The sequence below is a fragment of the Sorex fumeus genome, unplaced genomic scaffold, assembly GCF_029834395.1.
Source record: "Sorex fumeus unplaced genomic scaffold, SorFum_2.1 ptg000058l, whole genome shotgun sequence".
In the NCBI taxonomy this organism is placed as follows: Eukaryota; Metazoa; Chordata; class Mammalia; order Eulipotyphla; family Soricidae; genus Sorex; species Sorex fumeus.
In genome coordinates, this window is record NW_026606115.1 from 4,352,469 (window position 1) to 4,373,518 (window position 21,050).

At 43.3% G+C, this 21,050-nt stretch overlaps 1 pseudogene; it reads left to right on the plus strand.

Moving 5' to 3' along the window:
• Nucleotides 1-3,025: 3,025 nt before the first annotated feature.
• Nucleotides 3,026-4,227, plus strand: LOC130034109 (casein kinase I-like; annotated as a pseudogene).
• The last annotated feature ends 16,823 nt before the right edge of the window (nucleotides 4,228-21,050 follow it).

A 21,050-nucleotide genomic window follows, 5' to 3' on the forward strand; every position in this document is an offset into this window, starting at 1 on the left:
TCAACCTCTTTAGGCCTATATAAAATCGTGGTGGATGTGGGCTGATTTCAGGGATACAGCTTTGGAGGAGACAATGTGTTTTGAATGTCTGAGGCAATGTGTTCAACCCTTGCTATTGAAAAAAAGAAAAATGTGGGGCCAGAGAGATAGTACAGGGGTTATAAGGTGCTCACCTTGGAGGTTACATCCTGGCAACACCAGGTGTGATTCCTGATTCCTGAGCATGGTATCACACATAAGCTCTGAGCACATCCTACCAAAAAGGTGGGGAGACAATAATGTTAATAGAGACTTGTGAAGACTATATATGTTTATATCTTTCCAAAAGAAGTAGAAAAAAGAAGTGTTGGCTAACGTGTAGAGAAAAAGGAATTCTTTATGCGCAAATGATGGAAATACAGATTGGTCCAATCCTTTTGGAAGCATCATTAGATATCCTTAAGAAGATTAAATAAGCTTCACACCATACCGAGGTCACGAGTTGCCCCCCACGAGTGGCTCTCCAGCACGGCCATGGCTCCAGAAGCATAAGGACTTAATGCAGATCCCAGCAGCTTGTGGCAGAAAAGTGAATGGACTATGCGTTGATCCACGGTACCATGCCTGCCCGGGAGGGAAAGGGTGTCGCTCCCTTCTGCCTTTTTCCCCCTGGGCAGCAAGATGGTGGCCTCCTTGGAGCTTTTTGGAAAGCCGGGTATGAGCCGACGGTGACAGGGCAACTGAAACCTCATGGGAAGGGGGGCGTTCCCAGCTCTTCCTTCACGCCCTACCGAGGTCATGAGTTGCCCCCCTTGAGCGGCTCTCCGGCATGGCCATGGCTCCAGAGCCACAGAAACCAATCTCGTAATTATCTGGTTCTTGGCAGAAGCACCTCCAGGCTCAATAAGTAAAATATCAGAAATCCAAATTCACGCAGCTGCAATAGCGGCCACACAACATCATATGGTTCTCATAACTAACTGTAGAAAGAACATATTTCACAATGCCTTTTCAGCAGTTCTGATTGTTGGGTGTAAACTCTAAACAATAATGGTGCATCTTTGGTCGAAATAATGAATATAATCAAAGTAGATAGAGTGTTAGGTAGAATTCATCTACCTCACAGAGATTGGGAGGGGTGGTGGGGGGTATATTGGGGTTCTTGGTGGTGAAAAATAAGTACTGGTGAAGGGAAATGTGTTTGATCATTGCATAACTGAGACTTAAACCTGAAAGCTTTGTAACTTTTCCCACAGTAATTCAATAAATAAATACATTAAAAAAAGATTAAATAAAAGACCTGCCATATAATTCAACAGTCCTACTTTTGGTATCTGTCTGTTATGTTCAAAGACATGTTCAAATGCTTTTAATTTTTAAATAAGTATAAATAAGTATTTATTACAGACCTGTTTATAACAGCTGTAAAGGGGAAGTAGTTTATTATATTTATTACCAAAATTGTTTATTATATATTTATTTTATAGATAGGACCTGATAAATTTATGTGACTGAATACTATTCATCTATAAAAAATGAAAATTTCTACGTGTAACAAAATAGGAGGCATTTTTGGAAATTATATGAAGCAAAGTAAGTCAGAATAAAAAAACAATTATTGGCTAGTTTCTCATATTTTTGCAATACCATAATTGAATTGCAAAACCAAAAAGGTAAACCAGAGACCAACAGACATTGAGGAAATAAGGATAAGGGAATCTCTGGAACAAGTATATAGATTTTACACACACACAGACACACAGACACACACACAAATATAAGAGGAAAACTATCAGATGACAAATGCTATTAAAGGATTAAAAGTGGATGACTGAACACAGAAATTGGTGAGGTTAATGACTACGGTTGTTGGTCTGGACTATCTTTTCAGAAAATGTGACAATGTAGCCAAGAGACAAGAAGAAGTTAGAATAGGTAGGGTGTTTGCCTTGCACGCAGCCAACATGGCTGGCCCAAGTTCGATTCCTCCGCCCTTCTCGGAGAGCCCGGCAAGCTACCGAGAGTATCTCGCCCGCACGGCAGAACCTGGCAAGCTCCCCGTGACGTATTCGATATGCCAAACACAGTAACAACAAAGTCTCCAATGGAGACGTTACTGGGCCCGCTCGAGCAAATCGATGATCAATGGGAGGACTAAATCTAAAAACTAAATCTACTACATCTTTAAATTTTCTATCATTTTTTGATGCAAAGTTATGTTCAACTTAAATTTTAAGTCATGATCACGATCACGATCATCCTGTTCGTCGATTGCCTCTAGCAGGCACCAGTAACGTCTCCTTCTTTCTAGCCCTGATATTTTAAAAAGTGCCATATTCAAGGCTCTTTCAGGGTTAGGAGAATGAGACCCATCATTGTTAATGGTATTTGGCATATTGGGTATGCCACGGGGAGTTTGCCAGACTCTGTCATGTGGGCAGGTTACATTCGGTAGCCTGCCAGGTTGTCCAAAGTGAGAATGAGATAATTAGATGTTGCTTCTGGGAGCTGGGTTTTATAGTCTCTGGGTCTTGGCCAATGATGGGATTACCTGGTGCCAGGACAGTTGGTGGGTGTGACCCCTGCCTACTGGAATATGGAGGATCTGGGTGGAGGATGCTCATTCCCTATCCGAGCAGGCTAGGAAATCTCAGCCACGGGACCCACATGCCTGTGTTCCTCTGCGGGTTCCTTCATGCGTGTGGGGAGTGGTCTCAGCACGGTTGTGGCTGGTTCTGGAGGTCTTCAGCTGCCGGGGCTCTGCTGGGGGTGGGGAGGGAAACTCAACCCACCCACCTCAAAGGGGCCCTGGTGAGGACAGCCAGGCGCGTGTGCACGAGATTCTGCCAAGCCTTGAGGCGCAGACCCTCGCAGCATGTGTCATTGCCCCGCCCTGAGCCCCCCCTCCCCTGTGATGCTGGCAGTCACCAGGTCGGCCCCAACTCAGTAGGAGCGCGCGGGCCCATGGGGTGCTAGCCCCCTGACAGCCACACCATGCAGGTCCCGCCACAGCGGAACCGTGGAGAAGCCAAGGTACCACAAACCGATGGATTTTGACAAGAAAGGAGGGTAAAGGGGAGACGGACGAAGGTTGGAAGATGGCCAAGTCCACCAGCCGCTCCAGCCACAGCATGCGGGGAACGGGAGCCGGCTTGCGGGTCTTGATGGTGGGCTCCAACTTCCGGGTCGGGAAGAAGATAGGGTGCGGCAACTTCGGAGAGCTCCGGCTAGGGAAGAATCTATATACAAATGAATACATAGCTATCAAACTGGAGCCTATCAAGTCCTGGGCACCGCAGCTGCACCTGGAGTACTGCTTCTACAAGCAGCTCAGCACCGCAGAGGGCGTCCCACAGGTATACTACTTTGGGCCCAGCCTGGAGGACCTGTTCGACCTATGCGACCGCACCTTCACGCTCAAGACAGTTCTCATGATCGCCATCCAGTTGATCACCCGCATAGAGTATGTACACACTAAGCGAGGTCAAGCCCGAGAACTTCCTGGTGGGGCGCCCAGGCAGCAAGTGGCAGCACGTGGTGCACATCATCGACTTTGGCTTGGCCAAGGAGTACATTCACCCCGAGACCAAGAAGCCCACCCCGTACCTCGAGCATAAGAGCCTGACGGGCAGGGTGCAGTACATGAGCATCAATACACACCTGGGCAAAGAACAGAGCTGCCTCCATGACCTGGAGATGCTGGGATACATGTTCATGTACTTCCTGTGCGGCAGCCTGCCCTGGCAGGGGCTCAAGGCCTACACGCTCAAGGAGCACTACCAGAAGATCGGGGACACCAAGAGGGCCACCCCCAATGAGGTGCTGTGCGAGAGCTTCCCTGAAGAAATGGCCACGTACCTGCGCTAGGTGCGGTGCCTGGACTTCTTCGAGAAGCCGGACTACAATTACCTGCGCAAGCTCTTCACCAACTTCTTCAACCGCAGGGGCTTCCTGTTTGACTACGAGTACGACTGAGCCTGGAAGCCGCTGCCCACGCCCATCGGCTCGACCCACAGCGAGCAGTTCACGCAAACCCAGGTGCGGGAGAAGCCCCAGCTCTACTGCAAAAACCAGGTGCTCAACTCCACTAACGGGGAACTGAACACGGACGACTCCACTGCCGGCCACTCCAATTCCCCCATCACGGCGCCTACCAAAAAGGAGGAGACGGAGGACACCAAGTGCTGCTGCTTCTTCAAGTGGAGAAATTTTAAGTATTGGAGCAAATGTATTTGTGTGTATACGTGAACAGATATGTATATATCTACATGCTCACAGTCACGGTCCTCCCGTTGTTCATTGATTTGCTCGAGCAGGCCCAGTAACGTCTCCATCATGAGACTTGATGTTACTGTGTTTGGCATATCAAGTACGTCATGGGTAGCTTGCCAGGCTCTGCTGTGCAGGCAAGATACTCTCAGTAGCTTGCTGGGCTCTCCGAGAGGGGTGGAGGAATCGAACTCGGGTCGGCCATGTTGGCTGCGTGCAAGGCAAACGCCCTACCGCTGTGCTATACATACATATTATTTATTACTGTCATAGGCAAATGTATTTTTCTAGTGTTGGGTCTATGAAATCTATGGTCTAGCCCTGGTTACATAATGAGACAGAAGTATATACAATAGGATAGTTGCTCACAGCCCACCTGCATGTATTGTGTGTTCCATGAATGGAGTTGTAAACATTCAAATGGCCTTTCTGATGAAAGGTTCCTTACTCCTGATGTAAGGGAACAAAAATCCGCAACCTTCAAATATGTCTTTCGCAAAATGTTAATTTTGTAAAAGTAGGCCTGAAGGAAGAATGGAGTTGGCCTTAAGAAAAGATACATACTTGTCTAGCATTTCCTTAAGGACCACTCCTGGAAGACTTGTACATTCTTGCTTCTGGAAAAAGCAGAATTTCCTTGTGCATTCCTATTTACTGTGCTTTTTCTAATTGCCTGCCTCCCAAACTGACCTTTCTTTTATCTGTCTTCATCAGACATAAAAAAAAGGCCTCTAAATTCATGTGGTGAGTTATTCATGATTGCTGCAATGCCCCTATGTATGCTCTAGTTATACAAGTTAATAATCTAGCAAGTGGTTAGATGAGTGGCTTTAGATATGTAGATTAATGACTTATTTTTGATTTATCTCTTACACATCTGTCTCATGTGTGTTTATTTGTCCAGCTATGAAGAACCCAGAAGGATTTAGGATGGCTTCTTTTTCTTGTACACTTGACATTTGTTGTTTTTATTTATTTATTTACTTACTTTTTAATGTATTTTTAAAATTTTATTAGTGAAATGCCATGAACAGTTGTAGACTTACAAATTTTTGTGCTTGGGTTTCAGTTATACAATGATCGAATACTCATCCCTTCACCAGTGCCAATTTTCCACCACCAATGATCTCACTATCCCTCTCACCCCCCTATCTGCCCCATCCCACCCCACCTCTGTGGCAGGGCATTCCCTTATATTATTTCTCTCCTTTTGAGTGCTGTGGTTTGCAAAAGAGGCACTGAGTGGCAATCATGTTTGGTCTATAGTCTATTTTCAGCATGCATCTCTTATCCTGGCAGGATCCTCCAAACACCCTTTACTTGGTGCTCCTTTCTCTATCTGAGCTGCCTTTTCCCCTAGCACGTGCAGCTGGCCTCAAAACCATGGAGTGAACCTCCTGGTAATTATCTAGGCTATTCTTGGGTGTTAGTCTCCTATTTTGTTACTTTATATTCCCCTGATGAATACAATATTCTATGTCTGTCCCTCTCTGACTCATTTAAATTAGCATGATACTTTCCATGTAGTAACATTTGTATGTAAATTTCATGACTTCATCTTTTCTAACTGCTGCATAGTACTCCATTATATAGATGTAACAAAGTTTCTTTAACCAGTCACCTGTTCTCGGTAACTCGGTTTTTTTTTTTTATAGATTCTGGCTATTGTGAACAGTAAAGCAATGAACATACAAGTGTAGATGTCATTTTAACTACTTTTTTGCTCTCTGGAATATATTCCCAGGAGGGGTATTGCTGGGTCAAATGAGAGCTCAATTTCTAATTTTTTGATAAATGTCCATACTGTTTTGCAAAAGGGCTGAACCAGTCGGTATTCCCACCAACAGTGAAGGAGAGTCCCTTTCTCGCCATATCCACACCAACACCAGTTGTTTTTTAATTTTGGATGTGGGCCAGTCTCTGTGGTGTGAGATGATATCTCATTGTTGTTTTGATTGAGATGTAGAGCATTTTCTTATGTGCCTTTTAGCTATTTGATTTCTTCTTTGGGAAAATTTCTGTTCATTTTATCACCCCATTTTTTGATGGGGTTAGATGTTTTCTTCTTGTGGAGTTCAACCAGTGCTTTGGTATATCTTTGATATCAACCCCTTATTGGATGGGTATTGGATGACTATCCTTTTCCATTCTGTGATTGTCTTTGTATTCTGGTTACTCTATCTTTTGAGGTGCAGAAGATTCTTAATTTAAGATAGTCCCATTAGTTTATATCTGCTTCCACTTGGTTGATCAATGAAGTGTCGTCTTTGAAGATAACTTTAGCCTCAATATTGTGGAGGGTTTTGCCAACTTTGTTTTCTATGTACCTTATGGATTTTTGCCTGATGTTGAGATCTTTAATTCATTTTGATCTCACTTTTGTACATGGTGTTAGGTTGAGTCTAAGCCCATTTTTTTTTGCATGTGGTTGTCCAGTTATGCCAGCACCATTTGTTGAAGAGCCTTTTCTTGTTCCACTTCACATTTCTTGCTCCCTTATCAAAGATTAGATGTTCAGACATTTAGGGTTGTGTGTACAGATATTCCAACCTGTTCCATTGGTCTGCGGCCCTGCCTTTGCTCCAGTGCCATGCTGTTTTAATAATTACCGCTTCGTAGTAGAGTTTGAGGTTGGGAAGGGTAATGCCTCCCTCCCCACGTCTTTTTCTCAAGAATTGCTTTAGCTATTTGTGGGCGTTTGTTGTTCCATATAAATTTCAGGAGTGCTTGATCTATTTCTTTGAAGAATTTCATGGGGATCCTTATAGGGACTGCGTTGAAGAATCTATATAATGCTTTCGGGAGTATTGCCATTTTGACAATGTTAATTCTTCCTATCCATGAGCAGGGGATAAGTTTCCATTTCCTCGTGTCCTCTTTTATTTCATGGAGTAGCTTTTTGTAGCTTTCATTGTAGAGGTTCTTTACCTCTTTAGTTAGGCTGATTCTGAGGTATTTGATTTTCTGGGGCACAATTGTGAACGGGGTCATTTTTTTCATGTCACTTTCCTCTTGCTCATTATTTGTGTATAGGAAGGCCATGGATTTTGGGGCATTAATTATATAGCCTGCAACTTGACTATGTAAGTCTATTGTTTCTAGGAGTTTCTTGGTAGAGGACGTAAGATTCTCGAGATATAGTATCATGTCATCTGCAAGTAATGAGAGCTTGATTTCATCCATTCCTATCTGGATGCCTTTAATTTCTTTTTCTTGACTAATCGCTATTGCAAGCATTTCCAGTACTATATTAAACAGAGTTACCATGGACGATCTTGGTCAACATGATGAATTCAGACTGTCTCTCACCCTGATTTTTCCATTCTAGGCCATGGGTCCCGATGTGGAGATTTTCGGCTGATCTTCTCGGTCCCATCTTGGCATTAAAATCACCAACAATAATCTTGTAGAAGGTGTGGTCTTCTTTATAGAACTTCTCCAGCTCCATGTAGGACTTCTCAATTTCTCCTTCATCATAATTGGTGTTGGTGCATAGACAACAAAGCTAGAAACTTCCGGCAATGAGTCACATCTATTACAGTGTGATTGTCCAATTCGGGTTTTTAGGTATTCAAATGAATCAATGCTCATGGCCAAGTTCATGTTGACAAGGACACGACACCATCAAGGCCCCTTTTGTCGCATGTTCCGAGGAACAGTTCTTCTCCAGTATCGAAAATGATGTGATGTGATTGATGCCTTCCTGTCTCGGTCAGAACAATGATGTCATACTTGATCTTTTGCGCTTGCACCATCAGGTCCTCGATGGACACTTGTGATGCCAGCGTACGTGCATTGAAAGTACAGACAGTTATTTTTGTCCTTCTTTGTTTTGGCAGCCTAGTTCAGCCCTGAGATTTTATCAGCCTCTCCTTCCTCATCTTTCTTAACGCTGCCATATTGGTGGCTCTTCAGGGTCAGGGGAATGAGACCCATTGTATTTACTGGTTTTGGCATATCGAATACAGCACGGATAGTTTGCCAGGCTCTGCTGTGCAGGCGGGACATTCTCAGTAGCTTACAGGCTCTCAGAGAGTGATAGAGGCTTTAGGGCGTCCTCTAGTTGTCCTTGCAGGTGTTCCCACAGTGCAAACCATATTTGAACCCCATCAAATATGGTGTGGTAATCTTGTATTAAGTGTTTTATGATGTGCCATGTGGTCCAGAAAACTCCTGAAGTGTGGAGGTGGCTGGGTAGTGGAGTTAATGGAGGTTGTGGAGGTCTGCCGAGCTCCTGGGAGTAGGCAGGGGATTTCTTTTCCAGTTCTGTTGAGCATGGAGTCCAAGGTCACAGAGTTCCACTTCTCTGGTTCTGTGGGGCTTCACTCGTGCATGAGTCTTGGCCCAATTGTCCAAAAAACTTCCTGGAGTGTGGTGGCAGCTGGGTAGTGGAGGTAGTGGAGGTAGTGGAACTCTGCCAGGCTGCTGGGAGCAGGCAGAGATCCATGGTAACTCACAATTCCAGAAGGCCGAATCTAAACTTTGGACATGGGAGTCTCCCATTGGACGGTTCCACAATGAAATTGACCTCATCATATTCAATCAATGGTCTTGCCTGACCGATGTCACTGTTATCCCAAAATTCCAAAAGGGATCGGACCAACGTTTCCTTGCGGCAAAATTCTACTTCAAAGAGCGGGGAAACCGGGCTGCAAAGTATAAGAAGAGAACACCCAGAATGAACATCAACTAGGAGCTCTTTGGCATTATTGCGGCAACATGGGAAGATGCCGTCATTGACAACATTGACGAGGAATACGATCTACTGGTGTAGCACCTCCATGATTGTGCAAAGTACGCCAAGAGAGAGATAGCCACAAAAAGATGCCTGTGTTTGAAAACTCTTGAGTTCATTTGCCAACGTGACTTGGTGCGAGCCTAAGGCAACCAGAAGCGAAGGTCTGAGCTCCCAACACAGTGCAGAGAAGCGATAAAGAAAGACCTCAGAGAGAGAGAGAAGAACAGCAGTGGTGGCAGATGCGGCAGAAGCTGAGAAAAGCATTCGCAATTCCCACATGTCCTTTCCAACTACAAGACCAAGATGACTACCCTCAAATGAGAGAAAGAATTCGGAGTTCCGACCTCCGTTGATGATCATGAGTCAAGGACGCTTTCTTGTTTGCCAAGGCATCGAAAATCAGATGGGCTGGACAAGTAATGAGTTTTGGAGACAACCACTAGAGTAGAGCTGTTACTGACTGGATTCCACGAGATGGCAAAAGATCGGTTGGCCGTCCTCCTACAAGATGGTCAGACTTCGTCAAGATCCTGAACGATCGGTTTGAGGCTCTTCATGCTCCTAGAAGGAGTAGACACCATTGGGCTACACTAGCACACGACAGGGACAAATGGAGATATTACTGGCACCCGCTCAAGCAAATTGATGAGTATCGGGATGTCAAATGATCAAATGATATTAAAAAGAAGTGGTGATAGTGGGCATCCTTGTTTTGTCCCTGATATTAAAGGAAAGGCCCTTAGTTTTTCCCCATTGAGGATAATGCTTGTCATGTGTTTGTTGTAGATGGCTTTGACTATCTTGAGGAAAGTTCCTTCAAAACCCATTTTGGTGAGAGTTTTCGTCATCAGTGGGTACTGTGTCTTGTCAAAAGCTTTCTCTGCATCTATTGATATGATCATATGGTTTTTATCTTTACTTTTGTTGATATGATATATTATGTTGATTGATTTCCGAATGTTAAACCATCCTTGCATTCCCAGGATGAATCCCACTTGGTCGTGGTGTATGATCTTTTTGATGAGTTGTTGGATTCTATTTGCTAATATCTTGTTGAAGATCTTTGCATCCATGTTCATCAGGGATATTGGCCTATAGTTTTCTTTGTTGGTGGTGTCTCTGTTTGCTTTTGGTATTAGAGAGATATGTGCCTCATAGAATCTCTTTGGGAGAGTTCCTGTTTTTTTCAATTTCCTGGAAAAGCTTGAGAAGAACGGGCAACAGGTCTTCTTAAATATTTGGAAGAATTCACTCTTGAATCCATCTGGGTCTGGGCTTTTGTTTTGGGGAAGACTATGAGTTCAATTTCCTTGATATGAATGGGTCATTCACGTATCCCAAGTCTTCTTGTTTCAATCTTGGGAGATTATAGAAATCCAGTAATTTATCCATTTCTTCTAGGTTCTCTTGTTTCGTGGCATACAGACTCTCAATGTAGTCTCTGATGATCGTTTGAATTTCATTGATTTCTGCTGTGATGTCCCTTTTCATTTCTGATTTGGTTTATTAGGATTCTCTCTCTTTCTCTCTCTCTCTCTCTTTCTCTTTCTTTGTGAGTCTTGCTAGAGGTTTATCAATCTTGTTTATTTTCTCAGAGAACCAGCTCTTGGTTTCATTGACATTTTGAATTGTTTTTTTGGTTTCCATGTTGTTAATTTCTGCTCTAAGTTTTATTGTTTCTTTCCTTCGGCTAAGTTTCAGCTCCTTTTGTTGGTGTTTTTTTAAGATCTTGAGCTGTGAGGTAAGGTTATCTATGTAAGCCCTTTCTTCCTTCCTTAGGAATGCTTGCAAAGCTATAAATTTTCCTCTTAACATGGCTTTAGCTGTGTCCCATATGTTCTGGTAGCTCGTTGATTCATTCTCGTTTGTTTCCAGGTATCTTTTGATTTCATCCTTGACTTCCTTCCTCACCCACTCGTTGTTCAACATTGAGTTTTTTTAATTTCCTGGTGTTCGATTTGTTTCTCGGTGTCTTTTTGTGGTTTGTTTTTATCTTCAGCACATCGTGGTCTGAAAAGATTGCTGAAACTAATTCTATCTTCTGATTCTTTTGAGGTATGTTTTGTGGCCTATTTTGGAAAATGGACGTGGTCTATTTTGGAAAATCTTCCGTGTGCACTGGAGAAGAATGTGTATTCTTTCTTTTGGTGGTGTAAAGCCCTGTATAGGACTATTAGTCCTCTCTCTTCTATTTCTTCTTTAAAGCCAATGTCTCCTTGCTGAGTTTTGTTCTTGTTGATCTATCCAGAAGTGATAAGGCAATGTTTTTAGTCTCTGACCACTATTTTGTCACTAGCAATGTCCTTCTTAAAATCTGTTAGCAGTTGTTTTAAGTATTTAGTTGGTCCCTCACTAGGTGTGTATACATTTGGTAAAGGTAAAGGTAAAGGCCCTCCCGTTGATCATCGATTTGCTCGAGCGGTCCCAGTAACGTCTCCATTGGAGACTTTGTTGTTACTGTGTCTGGCATATCGAATACTCTCAGTAGCTTGCCGGGCTCTCCGAGAGGGGCGGAGGAATCGAACTCAGGTCGGCCAAGTTGGCCGCTTGTAAGGCGAACGCCCTACCCGCTGTGCTATCGCTCCAGCCCTTGGTGCTTTATTTATTCCTGATGTACATATCCCTTGATAAATAGAAAATGGCCTTCACTGTCCTTTCTGATCTTTTTCAACCTGAAGCCTATGTTGTCGATACTAGTATGGCCACCCCAGCCTTTTTGAGGGAGCTGTTTGCTTGCAGGATTGTTTTTCATCTTTTAACTTTGAGTCTGTGTTTGCTCTGACTGTTCAGATGAGTTTCCTGTAGATAGCAGAATGTTGGTTTCAGTTTCTGGATCCATTTTGCCACTCTGTGTCTCCTGATTGCTGCATTTAGACTGTTGACATTGAGAGAGATTATTGTCATGGGGTTTTGTGCCCTCTTTCTGTAAGGGTTGGTTGTGCTTATAAGTGTTTACTTTCTTATTTACAGGATCCCTTTTAATCCCTCTTTTAGGTTTGTTTTTGAGTATATGAAGTTCCTGAGCTGTTGTTTTTTCTATAAAATGGTGTATCATTCTATCGAGTTTGAATGAGAGTTTAGCTGGATAAAGAATTATTGGTGAGGGGTTCATTTCATTGAGGTTTTTCTCTATATCCCACCATTGTCTTCGGGCTTGGAGGGTTTTCTCTGATAGGTCTGCTGTAAATCTAAGGGGTGCATCTTTTTATGTGATTTCCTTCTTTGACCTTGATACTTGCAGTTTTGTGTCTCTATCCTCGGAATCCATTATTCTGACTATGATATGCCTTGTATTGTTTTTATTCGGGTCTCTTTTAGCTGCACCCTTCTGACTCTTGGATCTGGATATCTGCATTCTTTAACTCTGGGAACTTTGAAATCAGCAATGATTTCTTTCATTGTGTTTTTTTCATTGGGGTTGCCTCCCTGTCATTCTGGAACTCTGATGATTCTAATGTTGTTCCTCTTGGCGTCATCCCCTAGATTCTGATTCGCCTTAGAGCTATTTTGAGGTCTTTTCCCATTGTTTGTTGTTTCCCATGCGATTTCTCTTGCTTATCTTCAAGATCCTGTCTTTGGCTCTAGTCATTCTACTGCTGAGGGCACCCAGTGAGTTTTTAATTTCATCTACCAAACCCTTTATTTGTAACACTTCTTTTTGTAGCTTTCTTATTTCTGGTCTCATTTCTTCCTGTATTTTCTCGGCTATTCATTCCACTGTTTCTTTCATTTCTTCCTTTAATTTTCTGGATGTCTCCTCCATTGATTCTTTGAATTCCTTGACCATCTTCAGCATTCCATCACGGAATTCTTTATTGGAGAACTCAGATTTTTGGGTAGCCCCAATTGAGGATTCGGGACTTTTTTCTTTGTCCTCTCCTTGTAGTGGAGATTTGTGCTGTTTCTTCATGCTGTTGTATTTGTATAAGGTAAAACCCTGAAGTTCACCAGCACTGTTCCCTCCCATTGTGGGAAAGGATTCTCAAAAGGTTGATCAATGGTCGTCACCCTTCTCCCCTTCTAGATTATGTCCTTCTTCTCATACATTATTCTATGGTTTATGATAAGTAATGAGTGAAGCGTTGGATGAGGTGCTCTTTTATATTGGTCTTGTTCAGCTTCTGGGGTACACTTTTTTTCTGTTGTATCTGGAGTAGGCCAGTGGATTATTGTTCTATTGTTTTTGAGGCAGCCAGAACGTTTTCCACAGAGTTATGTGATGAAGGTTGGGATGTGAGTGGAGAGTGCTAGGAGTGGGAAGTATAACTGTGGCTGTATGACTGCCTGCCTGCCACACAGAAGGCCATGCCCAATTTGGGGATGCCACACCCCTTACAGTAGTGGCCACGCCCCCAGCCAGTCAAGATGCTAGTCCACAGACCTCTTGGGGGGTGGGTGGCGACTAGTTGGGCTGGTGCTCTCTGCGGAAGTGGAGGCAGGTGCTCCAGGCCAGGGTCCTGGCAGCGGCTGGTGTTCAGGGTCCTTGGTTTAGGAGTGGAGGGGGCGTCAAGCAGGTACAGACCTTTGGGGGGTTGTGACTAGTTGGCCTGGCACTCGCTGTGAAAGTGGAGGCAGGTGCCCCAGGCCGGGATCCCAGCAGCAGCTGGCGTTCAGGGTCGCAGGTTTAGGTGGGGAGGGGGTGCCAAGCAGGTACAGATCTGTGGTCGGGGGAGGCAGCGACTAGTTGGACTGGTGGTCACTGTGGAAGTGGAGGTAGGTGCCCCAGACCAGGGTCCTGGCAGCGGCTGGCGTTCAGGGTCACGGGTTTAGGTGGGGAGGGGGCGTCAAGTAGGTACAGACCCGTGGAGGGGCAGTGACTAGTTGGGCTGGCGATCGCTGTGGAAGTGGAGGTAGGTGCCCCAGGCTGGGGTCCCGGCAGTGGCTGGAGTTGAGGGTAGCAGGTTTTGGTGGGGAGGGGGCACTAAGCAGGTACAGACCTGTTGTGGGGGGGCGACTAGTTTGACTGGCACTCGCTGAGGAAGTCTACACTTGACATTTGCCAAACAAGCAAATTTAATTTATGCCAGCTTACTTTTCACATTCTCACACATTGTGAGTAGACGATTTCTTAGAAAATCTTTGGCTACTGAACATTCAGGAGATCAACTATTTGTGGGTTGTATATATCTGTGTATAATGAATGTTTTTCTTTAAATACACAAAATGTGTGCACTGAGAAGACAGCCTGAAAGTTATAAATGACTACTTCTTTTGCTCACAGATAGGACATATAATACTTCACAGGTTATATTTATCTTCTTCTCATGGCAGGTGCATAGCTGAGCTCAAGTTTGAGACACTTTTTAAAGTATTATTGCCAGGTACTCGGGATTAGTGATGGCAATCTCACGCCTCATGGAATAGGGGGTGGGCTGGCCCTTCCCATCTCCCCGCCCCCATGGGACCCTGGATGTCATGCCCACGAGCTGTCTCCTGTGACTATTTAAGCTCATTAACTGCCATGGTCCAGAGACACACAAAATATTCTTGGAACTGAGAAGCTCGCTGCAGAGACTTCTCCAGCTCTAAGTATCTAAAATTTTACATTTCTAAGTGCATGCGGCTGTGAGACATCCTATGTTATTCATGGCGGGCAATACAAATAAGTTATCTAGCATATGCCTATTTGGAGGTTTGAGTGGTGGTGGAAAATTCAAAATAATGGTGGTGGGAAGGTGTGATGGTGGTGGGAGTGGTGTTGAATTATTGAATGCAATCCATTATTGTAAACAACTTTATGAAAAAATTTTTAAAAATTTAAAAAATAAAGTATTATTGTTTCCTATTGTAGTATTGTTTCCAAAGGCAGGAAAGGCCTTCTTATTGCCACATTCCTCTTAACCTTCAAACTTCCATAACCCTACCTTACGTCTTTGAAAATTAATAGTTTGAAGAGTGCATCCCAAGATCTGCTGCCCACAATGCAACCCACATTTAGTGCCCCACCTGCAGACTCAAGAGCTTGGATTTATAATGGCTCATTTAGAAAAATAAGCACATTGTCATCCCACCCCTCCTGCTTCTTGACAGCAATATCTTGGGCCAGTTGTAGATAGATATTCACATGTTTCCTCCCTATTTAGAAAGAATTTGTTACGAGCAGCAACATTCCTTTCCTTCACAGAATAAAGACATTTGGCATAAAACATTTAAAAGATTATCAACTTGTGAAATATTGGGTAGCATAATAATAGAACTGGGATCAAGGGTACATGGATTTAATTCTAGAATGAACCAAACCTTGCGTTTGACTTTTTGACTTCTATGTAGAAAGCCAGCCAGGAGTTTTTATTGTCTCCAAAAAAGCTGAGTTGCTATGGAAGATTCTAGGTTGCCTATGCAACATAAATATTTGCAAAAATATCTTTGCTGGCTTTTACTACAGCACTAATATGTGTAGTTGAGCAATACTAGGATTCCCAGGACAAATACTTTAAGGTTGAGGTATGTGTATTATTGGTTAGGCTAAAGGCCTTCCAAAAACTGACTTTGGGGGAGGGTTTATTCTCCCTTTCCTTGAATGTGCTTCTACTAAGTTTGGACTTTTATAAATCGTATCTATATTGGACAATGAATTAAACAACTGTGCAAATAGAAATTTTAAATTAAAACTAACCAGCCTCAACGGTAGTACTGTAGCATTGTTCTCCCGTTGTTCATTGATTTGTTCGAGTGAGCACCAATAACGTCTCCATTGTGAGACTTGTTGTTACTGTTTTTGGCATATCGAATACACCACAAGAGCTTGCCAGGCTTTGCCGTGCTGGCAGGATAATCTTGGTAGTTTGCCGGTCTTTCCTAGAGGGATGAAGGAATCAAACCCTGGTCGGCTGTGTGCAAGGCAAACACCCTACCGCTGTGATAGCACAGCGGGTAGGGCATTTGCCTTGCACGCAGCCAACATGGCTGACCCGAGTTCGATTCCTCCGCCCCTCGCGGAGAGCCCGGCAAGCTACCGAGAGTATCTCGCCTGCATGGCAGATCCTGGAAAGCTCCCCGTGACGTATTCGATATGCCAAACACAGTAACAACAAAGTCTCCAATGGAGACGTTACTGGGCCCGCTCGAGAAAATCGATGATCAACGGGAGGGCCAATGGTAGTTAGATAAATAAATTTTTTGTTTGTTTTGAGGCCACACCCAGTGATGCTCAGGGGTAACTTCTGACTTTGCATTCAGGAATCACTCATGTTGATGCTCAGGGGACAATATGGGATGCCAGATTCTGAATGAGGATTGAACCTGGGTTGGATGCTTGCAAGGCAAGTGCCTTACCTGCTGTACTATCTCTCTGCTACTTGATAAATGCATTTTAAACAATATTTAGGCCCTTTAATCCCCCTTCAGATTTAGAACTATGAAAAATTGAAAATATTAACTTGTAGTTATCAATCTGTGATAAAGTCAATATTCTAAAGCTATGCAGATAACATATATTGATAATATTTTTCTAGGAGAAAATATAAAAAATTTAACCTCAACTTAAAAGTGGATAACTCTTTGTTCAGCAATTTTACTTCTAGGAATTTATAATATATCTATATTAAGGATACGCTTAAATGCTTCATACTTGACAAGAGAGGTCAGATGACTATTTTAAATAATTTTTTAATCTTTATGTTACAATAACATGTAGCTTTAAAACGATAGGTGAGTCATTGATATAAAAGAGATTCAGTTATTAAAACTTATTTACGTCAATTTAATTTGAGGGTTATGAGTAAAACGTTAGCTAATTCAATTTGCCTGGGCAGAGGATATTCTTTTAGTATGTGCTTTTCTTTTGTATTTATTTTCTCAACATTTCAGAATAAATAGGAATCATAATCACTTAATCACTTAACTTCCCGTTAGTCGTCGATTTGCTCGAGCGGGTGCCAGTAACGTCTCCATTTGTCCCTGTCGCATGCTAGTGTAGCCCAATGGCATCTGTTCGCTCTGAGAACATGAAGAGGCTCAAACCGATCGTTCATGATCTTGACGAAGAAGTCTGACCATCTGGTAGGTGAGCGGCCACGCGGTCTTTTGACATCCCGTGGAATCCAGTCAGTAACAGCTCTAGTCCAGCGGTTGTCTTTAAATCTCATTACGTGACCAGCCCATCTGATTTTCGACACCTTGGCAAATGAGACAGCGTCCCTGATTCTTGATCGTCAACGGATATCAGAACTCTGGATTCTTTCTCTCATTTGAGTGAAATGTGATATTCCAAGCATAGCTCTTTCTATTCTTCTTTGGGAGACCTGAATAGCGTTCTCATCTTGTTTGCGTAGGGCCCAGGTCTCTGAGGCATATGTTAATGCAGGAAGAACAGTGGAATCAAAGAGATGTGCCTGGAGCCGGAGGTTCTTTGTCCTCTTAGCTATTGCTTCGACGTTCTTGAAGGCGTTCCAAGCCGCTCTCTTCCTCCTGCGCAGCTCGGGTGCCAGGTCATTTGTCATGTTGACCTCTCGACCTAGGTACACATAGCTGTTGCATTCGGAGATGGTCGTTCCGTTGAGAGTGAATGGGGCGTCAGGAACGAGGCTGTTTCTCATAAACATTGTCTTCGTAAGATTCAGCTGTAGTCCTACCTTTCCACACTCACGGTCAAAGTCGGCCAGCATTTGTGCCGCTTGGCTGATATTTGGTGTTATTAAAACAATGTCATCAGCAAAGCGGAGGTGGTGTAGTTGCCGGCCATCTATCTTCACTACCATTCCTTCCCATTCCAGTCATCGCATGATGTTCTCGAGGGTGGCACTGAAGAGTTTCGGTGAAATGGTATCACCCTGCCGCACCCCTCTCTTGACATCAACGATCACTTCTTTGTAGAATGGTGAGATCCTGGTAGTGAATCCGCAATACAGCTCACGGAGGATCCTGATGTATTGGGCTTGAATGCCCTGATTGGCTAGGGCTTCAATGACCGCTTCCATCTCAACAGAATCAAAGGCCTTCTTTAAATCAATGAACGTTAAACAGAGCGGCATCTTGAACTCCCGAGAAACCTCAATGAGCTTGGTTATCATGTGGATATGGTCGATGGTGCCGAATCCTTTGCGGAACCCGGCTTTCTCGCATGGTTGTCCTTCATCTAGTGTTCTGCCAATCCTATTTAGGATGACTCGAGTAAACAACTTGTAGATGACAGACAATAGGCAGATCGGGCAATAGTTGCCAATGTCATGGATGTCTCCCTTCTTGAACAGTAGTACGGTCCTGCTGGTTTTCCACTGGGACGGAACCTTGCATTCAGACAGGTAGCGAGTGAAGAGCCGAGCCAGTGTATTGATGAGTACTGACGGCAGGTTCTTGAGGAGTTCAGGTCTGACCTTGTCTGGGCCGGGTGCTGTTTGTTTCTTTACGGACGAAATGGCGTGTCGGATTTCGGAAGGGAGAACATTGGGAACGACATATCCATCCTGTGGAATTTGGTATGTCGGCAAGTGGACATGGCTATCGAAGAGATTTGAGTAGAAGTAATATCAGAGATGGAAAAAATTTGCAATCAGAGATGGAATCAGAAATGAAAAATTATTTCCATTTACAAATTATATGTTGGAGGACCCGCAGATAGTACAACAGTTAGGACAATGCTGAGCAAGTGCCTGGCCCAAATTTCCAGTTACCATATCACATCTCACATCTGACACCCCTCTGAGTCTTATCATGCATAGTCTTGGAGGTCCAAGAGCACCTTCACAGGATCCAGGTAATACCTAGCACCATAAGACCTGACCAGCACTGCATATACAGGCCCTTGCATTGATCCATCACCTGGTTGAACAAGAATCCTGGTGGGGACTCTAAGTCTCACTTAGGAGTCCCGCCCATCCCCAGTGATAAAAACCAAATTAATGATGTGTTAGAGTAGGTCAATATTGGAATAGGTCACATCTTCCCATCATTTAAAAATAGAAATGAATTGTCAAAGTATTACAGAAATATAGTTTGAAATATACCTGAATATTTGATCTTAGAGGAGTATCAACTGTAGGTGTAACTGTAGGTGTATCAAAGAAAAACAGTATTGGAGTGTGTGGGGCATAGGTAGATTGGTAATTCAGTACCAGTGCAATCACGGGAAACTTGAAATTCAAACATGAGGCAAGATGATACAAATATTATGTGGCACCAATATGCCTATGTTTTAATAATCTATAGTCTTATTCATACTCTGTACAAATTTACCAAGATCTCAGATTCAGGAGGTTGTCAAGTTCTGTCACAGGAGGCAGAGTGACCTGGTTATAATATGCCATTCCTCCCTCCTCCCTACCCCAACCAGTCAAGCTCAGTTCTATAGACCAACTCTAAGATTCTGTTGCCTTTGTTAATTTGTTATTTCCTTATTATATGTTTTTATATTCCTTGCTTGAGAGAAACCAATGTGCTTGCCCCTTTCTTTCTGACTGGCTTCATTCAACAGGCTATCCTCTAGTTTAGTTCTTATGGCAGAATCCTACATAATTTCATCTTTTCTTACAGCTGAGTCCATTGTGTATATTTACCAGAATTTCTTTAATATTATTATTTTTGTGTGTGTGTGTTTCGACCACAACTGGTGATGCCCAGGACATGCTTACCCTTCACACTGTGCACTCAACAATCACTCAGGGGATCATATGGGATACCAGAGATCGAACCCCATTGCATGCAAGGCAAACACGTTAACCATTGTACCACCACTCTGGTCCAACCAGAATTTCTTTACAGAGTTATCTTTTCTTGAGCACTTGAGTATTTCCAGACCTTGGTTATTTTAATAGTGCTGTAGTAAAATAAAATGTCTTTACAAATTAGTGTCTTTAGGCTTTTAGGATTGATGCCATTAAGTGGAATTATTTAGTAGTCTTGTTGCTCTGTTTTTTTTATGGTTTTAGTTTCCTCCCCAATTTTATTTGAGTTATGAAGTTATTTATAGTAGGTTTTTAATGTATAATATTCCCATCTCTCCACCAGTGTCAACTTCCTTCCACCAGATTCCCTTTCCTACCCCATTCTTAAGTGCCAATATTGTTTTCCTCAGAGATTGACTCAATGAATTTATTCAATTTTTAAATTTTTTTTTATTAGTGAGACACCATGAGGTAGAGTTGTAGACTTACACATTTTTGTGCTTGGGTTTCAATTATACAATGATCAAATACCCATTCCTCCACCAGTGCCCATTTCCCACCACCACAGATCCCAGTATCCCTCCCACCTCCCACCTCCCATCCACCCATCCCACCCTACCTTTGTGGCAGGGAATTCCCCTCTGTTCCCTCTCTCCTTTTGGGTGTTGTGGCTTGCAAAAGAGGCATCGAGTGGCAATCATGTTTGGTCTATAGTCAACTTTCAGCATGCTTCTCCCATCCTGGGAGGATCCTCCCAACACCCTTTATTTGGTGCTCCCTTCTCTGAGCTGCCTTTTCCCCTAGCATGTGTGGCTGGCCTCCAAGCCATGGAGCAAAACTCCTGGTACTAATTTCGGCCATTCTTGGGCGTTAGTCTCCTATTTTGTTACTATATGTTCCCCAGATGAATGCAATCTTTCTATGTCTGTCCCTATCTGGCTCATTTCGATTAACATGATACTTTCCATGTAGTACCACTTGTATATAAATTTCATGACTTCATCTTTTCTTTTTTTTTATTTATTATTTTTTTTTAATTATTAGTGAAACACCATGAGGTACAGTTGTAGATTTACAAATTTTTGTGCTTGGATTTCGGTCATACCATGATCAAATACCCATCCCTCCACCAGTGCCCATTTTCCACCACCAGGATAATATCCCTCCCCCCCATCCCCCCATCCCCCCATCCCCTCCTGCCACTGTGACAGGGCATTCCCTTTTGTTCTCTCTCTCCTTTTGGGTGTTGTGATCAGCAAAAGAGGCATTGAGTGGCAAACATGTTCAGTCCAGTAAACTTTCAACCTGCATCTCCCCTCCTGGGAGGATCCTCCAAACACTCTCCATTTGGTGTTCCCATCTCCATCTGAACTGTCCTTTCCCCTAGAATACCCGGCTGGCCTCTAAGCTATGGAGTAATCCTCCTGGTGTTGATCTCAGCTATTCTTGGGTATTAATCTCAT